General features: G+C 44.1%; 1 long non-coding RNA gene across 1 annotated transcript in view; it reads right to left on the bottom strand.

The window, feature by feature from the left end:
• Positions 1 to 14,285, bottom strand: part of LOC126203139 (uncharacterized) — a 693,770-nt gene that overhangs the window by 330,167 nt on the left and 349,318 nt on the right. The window lies entirely within an intron of this gene.

Raw genomic sequence — 14,285 nt, 5'->3', positions numbered from 1 at the left:
TGCTTTAGTTCATGGCTTGACGGACAGTCGAAATCGACTAAACTACTGATGGATACTCAGGGCCGGTTTGAGATCCCGTAGGGCCTGTAGAACTGGTGACTCATTCTGACGCAACAAGGAATTGTTAATTTGGTACAGGAGGGAAATATGTGCGGGGGGGGGGGGGCAAAGGGGGGGGGGAGTAAAGATTGTAGAGGGAGCCTCAGGGATGCGCACAGTAGGCAGGCTCAAATGGATATTGGCCTCAGCGGTTATTCACAGCTGCAGAGACTTTCACAGGAGAGTTACATCGAACGAATCTCTACACTGAAGAGCACAACAAGAAGACACAACTTTGTTGTTTTTCCATATCTGAAGGTACGTGTTAATGAAAGTTCATATCACTGTACAAGCGCTAACAAATGCTGTACACTATGTTTTTTGAACCGTTAGCTCAACAACATCATGAACATGTCAGGACCATGAAAACAGTTAAATGTCGCCCTTGGTTTACATCCCTTCCCAGTAAGAAAACTCTTAACCCGCTGAGGTGGATGTGTAGTAACGTGCCCAGTGCGTCAGGTTGTGGAGGCTCTCTCGATTTTGGCTCAAGTTGTTCGGAGTCGGTTTTGCTAGTTATTTTCAATGCGGTTTTCAGGTTGTTTTCTACACTCGTAGAGAAACTGGTGCGTTGGACAAGCATTTCTTAGTTATACGTCACACGAATAAGAATAACACGAAGAACACACAGTAACACACTTACAAGGGGAGGACGCCAATTGTGAAATTCGGATTTGATTCATGCTGCGCATAATAAAAGCTCATGGCCAGAGGTGTCATGTGGCAAAGCACCAAGATGCACTTCTCAGCCGTTGTCGAGAAAATCGACAGTTAAAAGAAACCGTTGCGGTGAAATACTCTCTACGATTTATAACTTCCTACAGCGTCGTAGCACAGCGGTAAGCGCATGGGTTCGTAATCCGAAGGTCGCTGGATCGAATTTCGAGCCATGCAACCATTTTTTAGTATTTGTTTTTTGTAATTCAAATATATATATATCGTGGGGTCTCTACTCTAATTCGAACGTTTGACTTACACTATACGTATTCATTTCGGAATATCGTTTCTACGTCTTTCGTTAACTACACGTGTAAACGTTATGAAGACAATTAATAACATTTGTGAAAGACAACTTTGTTTGCGGAAAACATAATCATGTTCGAAGTCGCCAGTTTTTCCACGACAAACGACTTTCAACAACTTATTATATGCTGTGTGTGTGTGTGTGTGTGTGTGAATTACAAAAAACAAATACTAAAAAAAAGTTAAATGGCGCGAGATTCGATCCGGCGACATTCTGATTACGAACCCGACCGCTTACCGCTGCGCCACGACGCTGTAGGAAGTAATATATCGTAGAGAGTATTTCACCGCAACGGTTTCTTTTCACTGTCGATTTTCTCGACAACGGCTGAGAAGTGCATCTTGGTGCTTTGCCACATTACACCTCTGGCCATGAGCTTTTATTATGCGCAGTATGAATCGAATCTGAAATTCACAATCGGCGGCCTCCCCTTGTTAGATTAATTGGAATAGTTGTACATCCAACTGCAGATTTAGTCATCCTGTTTGGATATAACTCGCCCAGAACGCCGTTTACATATATTAAAAAAGATAGAATGGTCACATTGTATTCATATCTCAAGGATTCAGTACTGTATCAACGGTGTAAGTCATTTTCGTCTAAACTCTGATGAGAAACACAATTTTTGCTCACATTACTCGTAGCTGGACTAGCACTGTCTAAAATTTATTCACATTGACTTTTAAGAATAATAAGTCTGTCTATCGTGACACAGAAATATTCATTTTTTTTTGTTGCTAGCGACTATTGCCGTATATAGGCTGAAACCTATCACGTGACCAAAGAGTTCTTACTCTTCTTACGGGAAGCATAAGGTAAGATAACCACTGTTTCAGATTTTTCACTATCGCTCGAATTATCAGTAATCAGTTGCCTGCCATTACATGCGCTGACTTGCACAGACTGTGCGGAAATTGGGGGGCTCGTAGCATATGCTACATCGAAGTCTACATCTATATGAATATTCTGCAATTTACAGTTGTATGTTTGTTAGATTGTTTGTAGAACCACTTTCAGATTACTTCTCGACTGTTCCACTCTCTAAGCATGTGAGAAAAATGAAGATAAAAACCTTTCCGTGCGAGCTCTGATTTCTACTATTTTATCACGATGGTCATTCCTTCCTATGTCGATAAGAGTCAAGAAAACATTTTTGCATTCGGAGGAGAAATTGGGTGACTGAAATTTCATGCAAAGATCTGGTGGCGTGTCTAGAGATGTAGTACTGCCGCTGCCTATAAGATCACGACAAGAGAGATTAATGCATTCAGTCATTTTGCGCTACTTTTGCAAGTGAACCGGAAAAGGAAATAATAACTAACGGTACAACGTGCCTGACCTACCGTGGGTGTAGGTCACAGCCTCTGTGCTGTACAGTGTGGTACAATAACATTACTGTACGAGCGTCGTTGGCTATAGGGGGAAACTTTTAATGAAATGGCGGAGAGACTCGGAGAGATAGCCATCGCGCCGAATGGAGAGGCATGTTTACTCTGCCGGTGCGGATTCCGCACCGCTGACCCATTTAGGTTCGCTATCTGCCGCTTGCTCGCGGATAGCCGATGCCGAGAGTTGATAGCTATCTGCACGCGCAGGCTGCTGGAAGCGTTCCGCCTCCAGCAGACAGCCCGCGTGGCTCCAGCTCGACCCAGTGGCCGCCAACTCGCTACTGGGAACAGCAGTAACGAGAGATCCGAGCAATTACTGTGGACGACTGCAGCTTCAAGTCTTGTTAGGGCCCACCCATGCTCTGACTGGGCTTTAAAACATTACTGTAATAAGGAGATTTTCTCACACGATATCCAGCTAGACATGGATGATGGCCACATGTAGGATCCATCTAGAATGAAAAATGCCCCAATCATAGCACATAAAAGGTGCGTCTGTCCTGGGCAGAGATAGGGACGTAAAAGGAGGGAAATAGGTTTCCGACTTACTTGGGAGCTTCAAAGACATTTAAATCGCAACACCGTGACATTTTCTCGCTTTTTTTACTTTTAATATTAGTACTGAAGTCAAGCAATACAATGCGTCGTGTCAAATAAAGTAACATGATACATGATGTCACCCTCCTCCCAAGGAACAAATCCACCCCAGAAATTCCCCCCCCCCCCCTCCGCCCCTCCCAGAAGCACTTTTTTAGCCATTACATGCATGCATACCCTCTTTCAAGTTCTAAAGGTGTCAGGGGTAAAATACAGGGAGCGAAAGGCTATTTACAATTTGTACAGAAACCAGATGGCAGTTACAAGAGTCGAGGGACATGAAAGGGAAGCAGTAGTTGGGAAGGGAGTGAGACAGGGTTGTAGCCTCTCCCCGATGTTATTCAATCTGTATATTGAGCAAGCAATAAAGGAAACAAAAGAAAAGTTCGGAGTAGGTATTGAAATCCATGGAGAAGAAATAAAAACTTTGAGGTTCGCTGATGACATTGTAATTCTGTCAGAGACAGCAAAGGACTTGGAAGAGCAGTTGAACGGAATGGACAGTGTCTTGAAAGGAGGATATAAGGTGAACATCAACAAAAGCAAAACGAGGATAATGGAATGTAGTCGAATTAAGTCAAGTGTTGCTGATGGAATTAGATTAGGAAATGAGAAACTTAAAGTAGTAAAGGAGTTTTGCTATTTGGAGAGCAAAATAACTGGTGATGGTCGAAGTAGAGAGGATATAAAATGTAGACTGGCAATGGCAAGGAAAGCGTTTCTAAAGAAGAGAAATTTGTTAATAGTGGCTATAGATTTAAGTGTCAGGAAGTCGTTTCTGAAAGTATTTGTATGGAATGTAGCCATGTATGGAAGTGAAACACGGACAATAAATAGTTTAGACAAGAAGAGAATAGAAGCTTTCGAAATGTGGTGCTACAGAAGAATGCTGAAGATTAGATGGCCAGATCACATAACTAATGAGGAGGTATTGAACAGAACTGGGGAGAAGAGGAGTTTGTGGCACAACTTAACTAGAAGAAGGGATCGGTTGGTAGGACATGTCCTGATGCGTCAAGGGATCACCAATCTAGTATTGGAGGGCAGCATGGAAGGTAAAAATCGTAGAGGGAGACCAAGAGATGAATAAACTAAGCAGATTCAGATGGATGTAGGTTGCAGTAGGTACTGGGAGATGAAGAAGCTTGCACAGGATAGAGTAGCATGGAGAGCTGCATCAAACCAGTCTTAGGACTGAAGACCACAACTACAACATGCATGCTCTTCAGCAATATGATATTATTTATTTTCTACTATGGCTGGCGAAACTTCTGGGTTTTGGACACATGATTAGGTGCTTTAGCCTATAAATTGCAAGATGCAGGTGTGCCAACACCTGACAGCTAAGACAGCTCACTGCGCTGGCGGAGTAAGGTGAACTCGTAAAAACAGCGCATGTATGTCAAGATGTTTTGATTTAAATGTCTTTCAAGCTGCCAGATAAGTTGAAAAGCTTTTCCCTTCTTTTACGTCCATAACTCTCCCCAGGACGTATTCGCCTATTTTTTGTGCTATGATAGGAAATTTTTCCTTCTGTTTCTCAACTCCACCATAATTTTGACCTTAGACCGCCATATCTTGGCAACTGATGTAGGTTTTTGTTGACTCCGGTGCCGACTGATCTGATATAGGTTTTTTATTGACTTCCGAACCATATTGCTTACATCATGGCAACGGATAAACCTTTCACAAATCAACAGGACGACAGTTAATTACATATACAGATTCGCAAAAGTCTGAAATACAGAAGTGCCGCGCATGAAAACGCTCATAAAAACATTTTCTTTGAACGTAAAATCCGAATTAAGGTAAATCTTCAAAGTGACTTCTCAGGTTTATCGTAATAAAGCATTTTTTATTTATTTGAATCATTTTTCGATCATTCAGTTAAAGTAAGAGTGAGTTTTACGTGCTGCAGTGCTATGGTAAACCATCGTATCTCGGCAACTGATAAAGATTTTTGGATAAAATGAAGTTCAACTTGTGGAAGTCCATCGTTCCCGTGGACGTGGGACCACTGCCGATGATGTAATCTAAAACGTGTTGTCATCACTGCCAACACATGTGACAACACGTTGTAGATTATACACTGCGGATGTATGCAGACCATGACAATATTACATGGCTTCTACGATTCATGGGTCAAGGAATGAAAGTACTCTTGATTTATAGTGGACTTGATTATGGCATGAGTGCTTCACCGTCGTTTGAAAGAAATTTCTTTTTAATGGTACGGCCGTGGTGCCCCATTTCATTTCTTTTGTTAAAAAAATCGGACTTCATCTAATTACCTAACTTTGTGCAAAGTTTGAATTTATTCGTGCAAGTTTAAAACATAGAAGCGGCGCGCTTCTGAAACCTCCCAGAAAAACGTGTTTTTTGCAGGTATCTGCAGGTAAAAAAAAATGGTTCAAATGGTTCTGAGCACTATGGGACTTAACATCTTAGGTCATCAGTCCCCTAGAACTTAGAACTAGTTAAACCTAACTAACCTATCGACATCACACACATCCATGCCCGAGGCAGGATTCGAACCTGCGACCGTAGCAGTCGCGCGGTTCCGGACTGCGCGCCTAGAACCGCGAGACCACCGCGGCCGGCTCTGCAGGTAAAATCCGAACGGTGCATATACAAATGGTGCCATTAGTTGCACGTTAATTTCAGGGAAATTAACATATTTTGCGAAAGGAACTAATCGGTTTTCACAATCTGCCTGGGCGCCAGGTCCGGTACGTCCTTCAAACCTTGTCTAACGCACTGTAACAATGCTACAGTTTGAATGATGTACAAATGGCTGCTGATCTGGGCTAAGCCAAAAACTTTGCACCCCACGTTCCTAACTCAAATAGGAACAGCGCCAGGACCCCCCCCCCCCCTCCCCCTACCCATTCCTCCATAAACAACAATTATGTTTCGCACACGTCCTTCTCAAACACATTCTTGTTACAGCGCTTCGCGCGATATTGTTTCCTAGGTATCCGGTAAGAGTTGGACACGCTGCGCCACTACAGACTCTCAACGAAGCTACAGAATAGGTTCCCAAATATGTGATACGTAACAAAACACAGTACGTTGCCCTAGACGACGAGGACATCGTCAGGAGCGCTCCACGGAAGTTCTATAGGACCACTCTTGTTCTCTATATTCAGAAATTAACTGGCGGGAAGTGTGAACAGCAGTTTGAGACTCTTTGATGTCGACGCTATAGTGTACGGGGGCGTGTCGTCTTTGAGTGAATGTAAGAGGATGCAGGATGACTTAGAACTTCTGTTTGGTGTGATGAAGGTAGGTTGCTACAAAAGTAGAAAAATGTAAACTAATGTAAACTTGCCAGTATCAAAGTCGTTAAGAGAAAAAGTCGTAGACATTCAAGATTTCCGGAATGGTTGAACTGTGTACGTAATTAAATTTGTACGGAACCCGTTGAATGCGAGACATGCTCGAACCTGAAAAATTTTGATATGCTAATATTCAGCGGCATATGTGGATATTGTCTGCGAAAAATTGTAACGAATAGAGTTACCAGCAACGAAGTAATAAATTTAAACGTCTTGTATGATGCGGATGTTTTTACGCATCTCAGTGTTTATAACGTCATATTTTCTGAACCACACTATTGTTTGGGAAAAAGTGAAATACCAAGACCGAGAGATGTGATCACAAAGAAACTTATTCTACCAATTAGAGACTGACACTACACAAATGATTAGGACTACAGATCTGTACATTCACTGTAATACACAAACGATTAGCATTACAACTGGTACATGCGCTGTAACTGTGGAAATAGAGTACGGATTAGCGCCACCACGTGCTGCGCTCAGAACCACTAGACGTCGTGGCTTGGAATCAAAGAGCACCTGAATATTCTGCTGGGAAATACTCTGCCACGCGGTTCGTAGTCGCTGTGGCTGCAGCAGAACGTGAACGAGCACGTTGCCGACCGAACGTATCACAGACATATTCGATGGATGAAATATCAGGCAAACGAGCGGGACGGGGAATCAGTGGTTCCCGTCGTTGTTTGAAGAACGTTTGCACACTCCTCGCCGTATGCGCCCTGGCATTGTCCTGCTGAAATATGGTATTTGAAACGGCCTGGAGGATGGGTAGTGTCTCGATTTGTAAAATGTCCCATGCGTCCCGGCGGGGTCAGGGATTTTCTCTGCCTCTTGATGACTGGGTGTTGTGTGATGTCCTTAGGTTAGTTAGCTTTAAGAAGTTCTAAGTTCTAGGGGACTGATGACCATAGATGTTAAGTCCCATAGTGCTCAGAGCCATCTCCCATACGTAGTGGTAGCTGTTGAGATTGGCCTCAAGACGTAGGAGGCGAGAACTTGCGTTATGGGCCATGCCGCCCAAAACACTGGGTGTTTGTCCGCTGTGCAACACTACATTTTGCCACTCTGCACACCAGAATCGGCGTTCATGTATCCATTGCAGTCTGCGGCGTTCGTGGGTTCTAGTCAGTGGAAGCTGACGCAATGGCATGCGTGCCACAAGCCGAGGCCCCAGAAAACGGCGGCGAACTGTCGGCGCAGACAAGTTGTAACACTTATATCGATTAGAAGTAGGTTTGTATTATGTAACTGAGTGTTTGTAATTACGAAGTGTGTATTCTTTGTTGATTAAGGTCATTGAGTTGTGACAGGAAATTGAAAGTATTGTAATGTATACAGGGTGAGTCACCCAACGTTACCGCTGGATGTATTTCGTAAACCACATCAAATACTGACGAATCGATTCCACAGACCGAACGTGAGGGGAGGGGCTAGTGTAATTGGTTAATACAAACCATAAAAAAATGCACGGAAGTATGTTTTTTAAAACAAACCTACGTTTTTTTTAATGGAACCCCGTTAGTTTTGTTAGCAGATCTGAACATATAGAGAAATACGTAATCAGTGCCGTTTGTTGCATTGTAAAATGTTAATTACATCCGGACATATTGTAACCTAAAGTTGACGCTTGAGTACCACTCCTCCGCTGTTCGATCGTGTGTATCGGAGAGCACCGAATTACGTAGGGATCCAAAGGGAACGGTGATGGACCTTAGGTACAGAAGAGGCTGGAACAGCACATTACGTCCACATGCTAACACCTTTTTATTGGTCTTTTTCACTGACGCACATGTACATTACCATGAGGGGTAAGGTACACGTACACTCGTGGTTTCCGTTTTCAATTACGGAGTGGAATAGAGTGTGTCCCGACATGTCAGGCCAATAGATGTTCAATGTGGTGGCCATCATTTGCTGCACACAATTGCAATCTCTGGCATAATGAATGTCGTACACGCCGCAGTACATCTGGTGTAATGTCGCCGTAGGCTGCCACAATACGTTGTTTCATATCCTCTGGGGTTGTAGGCACATCACGGTACACATTCTCCTTTAACGTACCCCACAGAAAGAAGTCCAGAGGTGTAAGATAAGGAGAACGGGCTGGCCAATTTATGCGTCCTCCACGTCCTATGAAACGCCCGTCGAAAGTGTACCTCACCCCTCATGGTAATGTACATGTGCGTCAGTGAAAAAGACCAATAAGAAGGTGTTAGCATGTGGACGTAATGTGTTGTTCCAGTCTCTTCTGTACCTAAGGTCTATCACCGTTCCCTTTGGATCCCTACGTAATTCGGTGCTCTCCGATACACACGATCGAACAGCGGAGGAGTGGTACTCAAGCGTCAACTTTAGGTTACAATATGTCCGGATGTAATTAACATTTTACAATGCAACAAACGGCACTGATTACGTATTTCTCTATATGTTCAGATCTGCTAACAAAACTAACGGGGTTCCATTAAAAAACGTAAGTTTGTGTTAAAAAACATACTTCCGTGCATTTTTTTATGGTTTGTATTAACCAGTTACACTAGCCCCTCCCCTCACGTTCGGTCTGTGGAATCGATTCGTCAGTATTTGATGTGGTTTACGAAATATATCCAGCGGTAATGTTAGGTGACTCACCCTGTATACTGAAAAAGCTAAATGATGTTTAAAATAATGAAATTTTGTAATATGAGTATATTTCGAAGAACATTGTATATTGGAAGCTGGTTCATGATCAGGGCACTTGTTTTGTAAAACGGAAGTGGCTTGACGCGATGTAAAAGGTGGTTTTGGCGGTCGAACTGGGCGGCTCCTTGGTGTGATCGGTACGCACTCAGTGGCTCGCCGCTGCACGGTACACATCGTCGGTCCCAAGAGAGGGAATTGGAAGCCGCTTTGCAAGGAATTTTGCCTCGGATGTGGATTTGGCTGTTGCTTGGTACTCTCACCACAAGGAATGGCTCTGCCAGATTAAAAATCTGACGCCAAGAAGAAATTCTAAAGAGCATTCAAACATGAAGAGCCGTGAGTACAGTTAGCCCCCACGTCGCTTGCCACCACTACTTCACCACTGCTCCACCGACTTCATGCGTACAGATATGTATCAGAGCGTGGACCAGTTAATTTGTGTGAGTGATTTTAATAATAATCCAAATGCTATAACCCTGTGTTTAGACCCATAACTTTTATCTTCATCATGCACCTATGCAGAATCCCCTCCTAAGTGTTTATAAAACCGAGTATCCTGTTTCAAATGCACTATTATAGTTTATGTTTGTCATGTGCAAGAATTATTAAAAGTGAAGCTAGTCAGAATTTTACTAAAATACTCTCAACTTATTGCATAGTATCGTTTTGCAAAAATTCTGTGCCAGACTGTGTAAATGTTACTGTGTAAAACACCTGCTTCACAGGTGATGAAAAAAGGCAAATAAGCTATACTCAAAAATGGTTCAAATGGTTCAAATGGCTCTGAGCACTATGGGACTTAACATCTGAGGTCATCAGTCCCCTAGAACTTAGAAATACTTAAACCTAACTAACCTAAGGACATCACACACATCCGTACCTGAGGCAGGACTCGAACCTGCGACCGTAGCAGTCGCGCGGTTCCGAACTGAAGCGCCTAGAACCGCTCGGACACAACGGCCGGCAGTTATACTCATTTGAAAGTTAATTTAGCTTTGATTACTATCATGAACAAAATTTTGAAGTTAACGGAGCTCAGTGTTGAATAATTTGCCTTGAAAAGTAAAAACAAACTATTTCAAGTGAAACTAAGAATTAAATTTAGTTGAATTGAATTTTGCCACTGAAATAGTCATAGAGTTTGGCTAGTGATATCATATCAGTTTATGGGTCCCCATCACATTCTTCTCATATTAGAATGGTAATTGGAATATTATTGCTACTAAGGAAATCTGATACATTTCTATAAATGGGAGTATAAACAGTGGAATTGTGCTATTATTTCTTTTTATTTGTGGTATTTATATGTCAGTTAAGTCAGAACCACATACTGGCCAATTTCAGTTCTGCACTTCTTGCAGTAAGATTTCAGTACTGATCCGAGTAACAATCTTGAGTGTAGTATGAGTTTGGTTCAAATTTTGCTTTCTGTGATTACTAGTACGTGCAATATTGGTGACTATTGCTACACGCAGCTCAGAGTGCCCTATGTCCGTTTGTATCCTGTGTACTATTCAAAGGGAAATATTAATGAAAGTAACTTCAATAACTAATATTTAGTTATCTTAAACATATATATACAAATTCATGTACCTAATTGGACTGGCGTCCGTTCATTTCTTCATTCGAATACGAAATTTACTTATTTCATTAAATCCCAAAGTTGAAAGCCTATTTAGTTTTTCTGTTAAATTCACCATATACAAAATTACTGTCCGATACCTTTATCAATTAGACATACACGCATGGTCAAAATTATAGATCCTCTCAGAGGGCAACATTAGTTTGTGGCACGGCAGAGTAGTGTTATAAAGTCTACACCCGTTGCAGTGCTCCAAGATCGCACTAGTACTGTGGACGAAGCTTGGGGATAAGATGTGGCTCATCTCGTGCTGCGGCCATTACCCCGTCGGCGCTGCGTACAGCCCTCTGATCTCCACTGGTCCGGCCGGCCGATGTGGCCGAGCGGTTCTAGGCGCTTCAGTCTGGAACCGCGAGACCGCTACGGTCGCAGGTTGGAATCCTGCCTCGGGCATGGATGTGTGTGATGTCCTTAGGTTAGTTAGGTATAAGTAGTTCTAAGTTCTAGGGGACTGATGACCACAGCAGTTAAGTCCCATAGTGCTCAGAGCCATTCTTTTTTTTTTTTTTCCACTGGTCCGACTTACGGCTCACCGCTGAAGCTGCGTGCCCTGCACGAGCCACCCTGTCACGGAACGGCAGACCTAACTCCCGGAGTCCAATCATTCTGCGCTTTCCGAACGCACTCACATCCCAATATTCCACCCTGTGATGTCGGCAACGCATAGTGGTACTGGCTTACACGTTTCCACTTCGTGTCACAGCTCCGAACAGTTTGAGGGTTGCAGAACCCCCTGACCTACCCCGTCGCACGAAAGAGAGCACTGTTGGGCGTATGAGCGCACCATCTCGGTTCCATTTAAATCACTTATTAGCGTTCCTCTTATCGTGGTGTGTTGTAGACCATTGCTTCTGAGACTTTCTCTTTTCACAAAACGCAGTGTACACGTAGTATAATGATACAAACTTGCTGTTACAATCAGTAATATATGTGCATATTGTTTGCAGAATTTGTCGTAAACATAGTGGTGCAGACAAGGCATGGCAGTTTTACTGCAGGAACATCGGAAATGTAGTAGGCGATAAAATTTGTTCCTTTCACCATTTCGTGGGGACTGTCAGGAACAGTACATTTTGTAAAGGTTTGAAATTACGTGTAATGCTTGTTGAAAGTCACTAAGTGGCGTCATTCTCAAATACTGGATGTCTAGATTATGAGTATTCACGCGTCGTGGACTATACAGCCTTTTCACCCATATCCATTTGATACGTAGGTAGTTCTTACTCCACAGCGTTTCTTTCCAGACAGTAAGTAATATGTGTACTAAGTTTGGCTGAAATCGATCCAGTGGCTTAAGATATGTGGAACATACACTCCTGGAAATTGAAATAAGAACACCGTGAATTCATTGTCCCAGGAAGGGGAAACTTTATTGACACATTCCTGGGGTCAGATACATCACATGATCACACTGACAGAACCACAGGCACATAGACACAGGCAACAGAACATGCACAATGTCGGCACTAGTACAGTGTATATCCACCTTTCGCAGCAATGCAGGCTGCTATTCTCCCATGGAGACGATCGTAGAGATGCTGGATGTAGTCCTGTGGAACGGCTTGCCATGCCATTTCCACCTGGCGCCTCAGTTGGACCAGCGTTCGTGCTGGACGTGCAGACCGCGTGAGACGACGCTTCATCCAGTCCCAAACATGCTCAATGGGGGACAGATCCGGAGATCTTGCTGGCCAGGGTAGTTGACTTACACCTTCTAGAGCACGTTGGGTGGCACGGGATACATGCGGACGTGCATTGTCCTGTTGGAACAGCAAGTTCCCTTGCCGGTCTAGGAATGGTAGAACGATGGGTTCGATGACGGTTTGGATGTACCGTGCACTATTCAGTGTCCCCTCGACGATCACCAGTGGTGTACGGCCAGTGTAGGAGATCGCTCCCCACACCATGATGCCGGGTGTTGGCCCTGTGTGCCTCGGTCGTATGCAGTCCTGATTGTGGCGCTCACCTGCACGGCGCCAAACACGCATACGACCATCATTGGCACCAAGGCAGAAGCGACTCTCATCGCTGAAGACGATACGTCTCCATTCGTCCCTCCATTCACGCCTGTCGCGACACCACTGGAGGCGGGCTGCACGATGTTGGGGCGTGAGCGGAAGACGGCCTAACGGTGTGCGGGACCGTAGCCCAGCTTCATGGAGACGGTTGCGAATGGTCCTCGCCGATACCCCAGGAGCAACAGTGTCCCTAATTTGCTGGGAAGTGGCGGTGCGGTCCCCTACGGCACTGCGTAGGATCCTACGGTCTTGGCGTGCATCCGTGCGTCGCTGCGGTCCGGTCCCAGGTCGACGGGCACGTGCACCTTCCGCCGACCACTGGCGACAACATCGATGTACTGTGGAGACCTCACGCCCCACGTGTTGAGCAATTCGGCGGTACGTCCACCCGGCCTCCCGCATGCCCACTATACGCCCTCGCTCAAAGTCCGTCAACTGCACATACGGTTCACGTCCACGCTGTCGCGGCATGCTACCAGTGTTAAAGACTGCGATGGAGCTCCGTATGCCACGGCAAACTGGCTGACACTGACGGCGGCGGTGCACAAATGCTGCGCAGCTAGCGCCATTCGACGGCCAACACCGCGGGTCCTGGTGTGTCCGCTGTGCCGTGCGTGTGATCATTGCTTGTACAGCCCTCTCGAAGTGTCCGGAGCAAGTATGGTGGGTCTGACACACCGGTGTCAATGTGTTCTTTTTTCCATTTCCAGGAGTGTACATTCATACATAGGCCTACATATGTATGTGGATTTATTTCCGTACATTATTATGTATTGATAACATCGAATATTGCGTAACATATTTGTATCATATGCATAAGAAAGTCACAGGAAGTATTAACAATGCTAAGATGAAAAAAAATAAGCGTATAGCAGGACACAAAATACTACCTTCGATTCCTTAAACCACCTCCTTAACTTCTACACCTCTGCCACACCAAAAACATTCAGTAAATTAATGAGTTGTTGTTTGTATCCCCTGAAGGTTTTTACCACCAGTGTATCATTGTCATTTAATTATAAGAAACTGTACCAAGGTTGACACGTTCGTGATAAATCTTCAATTTGCCATTCGTTAGTAATGGCTTACTGCAAGTTATATATATAAAACAGCGCATTACGACGAAATCAATATGGCATCTGTCGCGTCTAGTGAACATCACTTTGACATCACTTCCAAGTAAGACTCGCTTGCTCTCATTACCAGCAGAATGATAGGGCCATACTGGCCACGTTTTCTATGTACAGAGCTATAGAAGCGATCGACAGCGTGCGACTCTTTATAGCAACAAAACACAACGCGGAAATAGTTGCAGTATTGTCGCACATGGTGCTGCCTGCCACCCGCTACAACGGGCATTCAAACTTAAAAAAATGGTTCAAATGGCTCTGAGCACTATGGGACTCAACTGCTGAGGTCATTAGTCCCCTAGAACTTAGAACTAGTTAAACCTAACTAACCTAAGGACATCACAAACATCCATGCCCGAGGCAGGAT

The sequence above is a fragment of the Schistocerca nitens genome, chromosome 9 (genome assembly GCF_023898315.1).
Source record: "Schistocerca nitens isolate TAMUIC-IGC-003100 chromosome 9, iqSchNite1.1, whole genome shotgun sequence".
Lineage (NCBI taxonomy): Eukaryota > Metazoa > Arthropoda > Insecta > Orthoptera > Acrididae > Schistocerca > Schistocerca nitens.
This window is presented reverse-complemented; position numbering and strand designations above follow the sequence as displayed.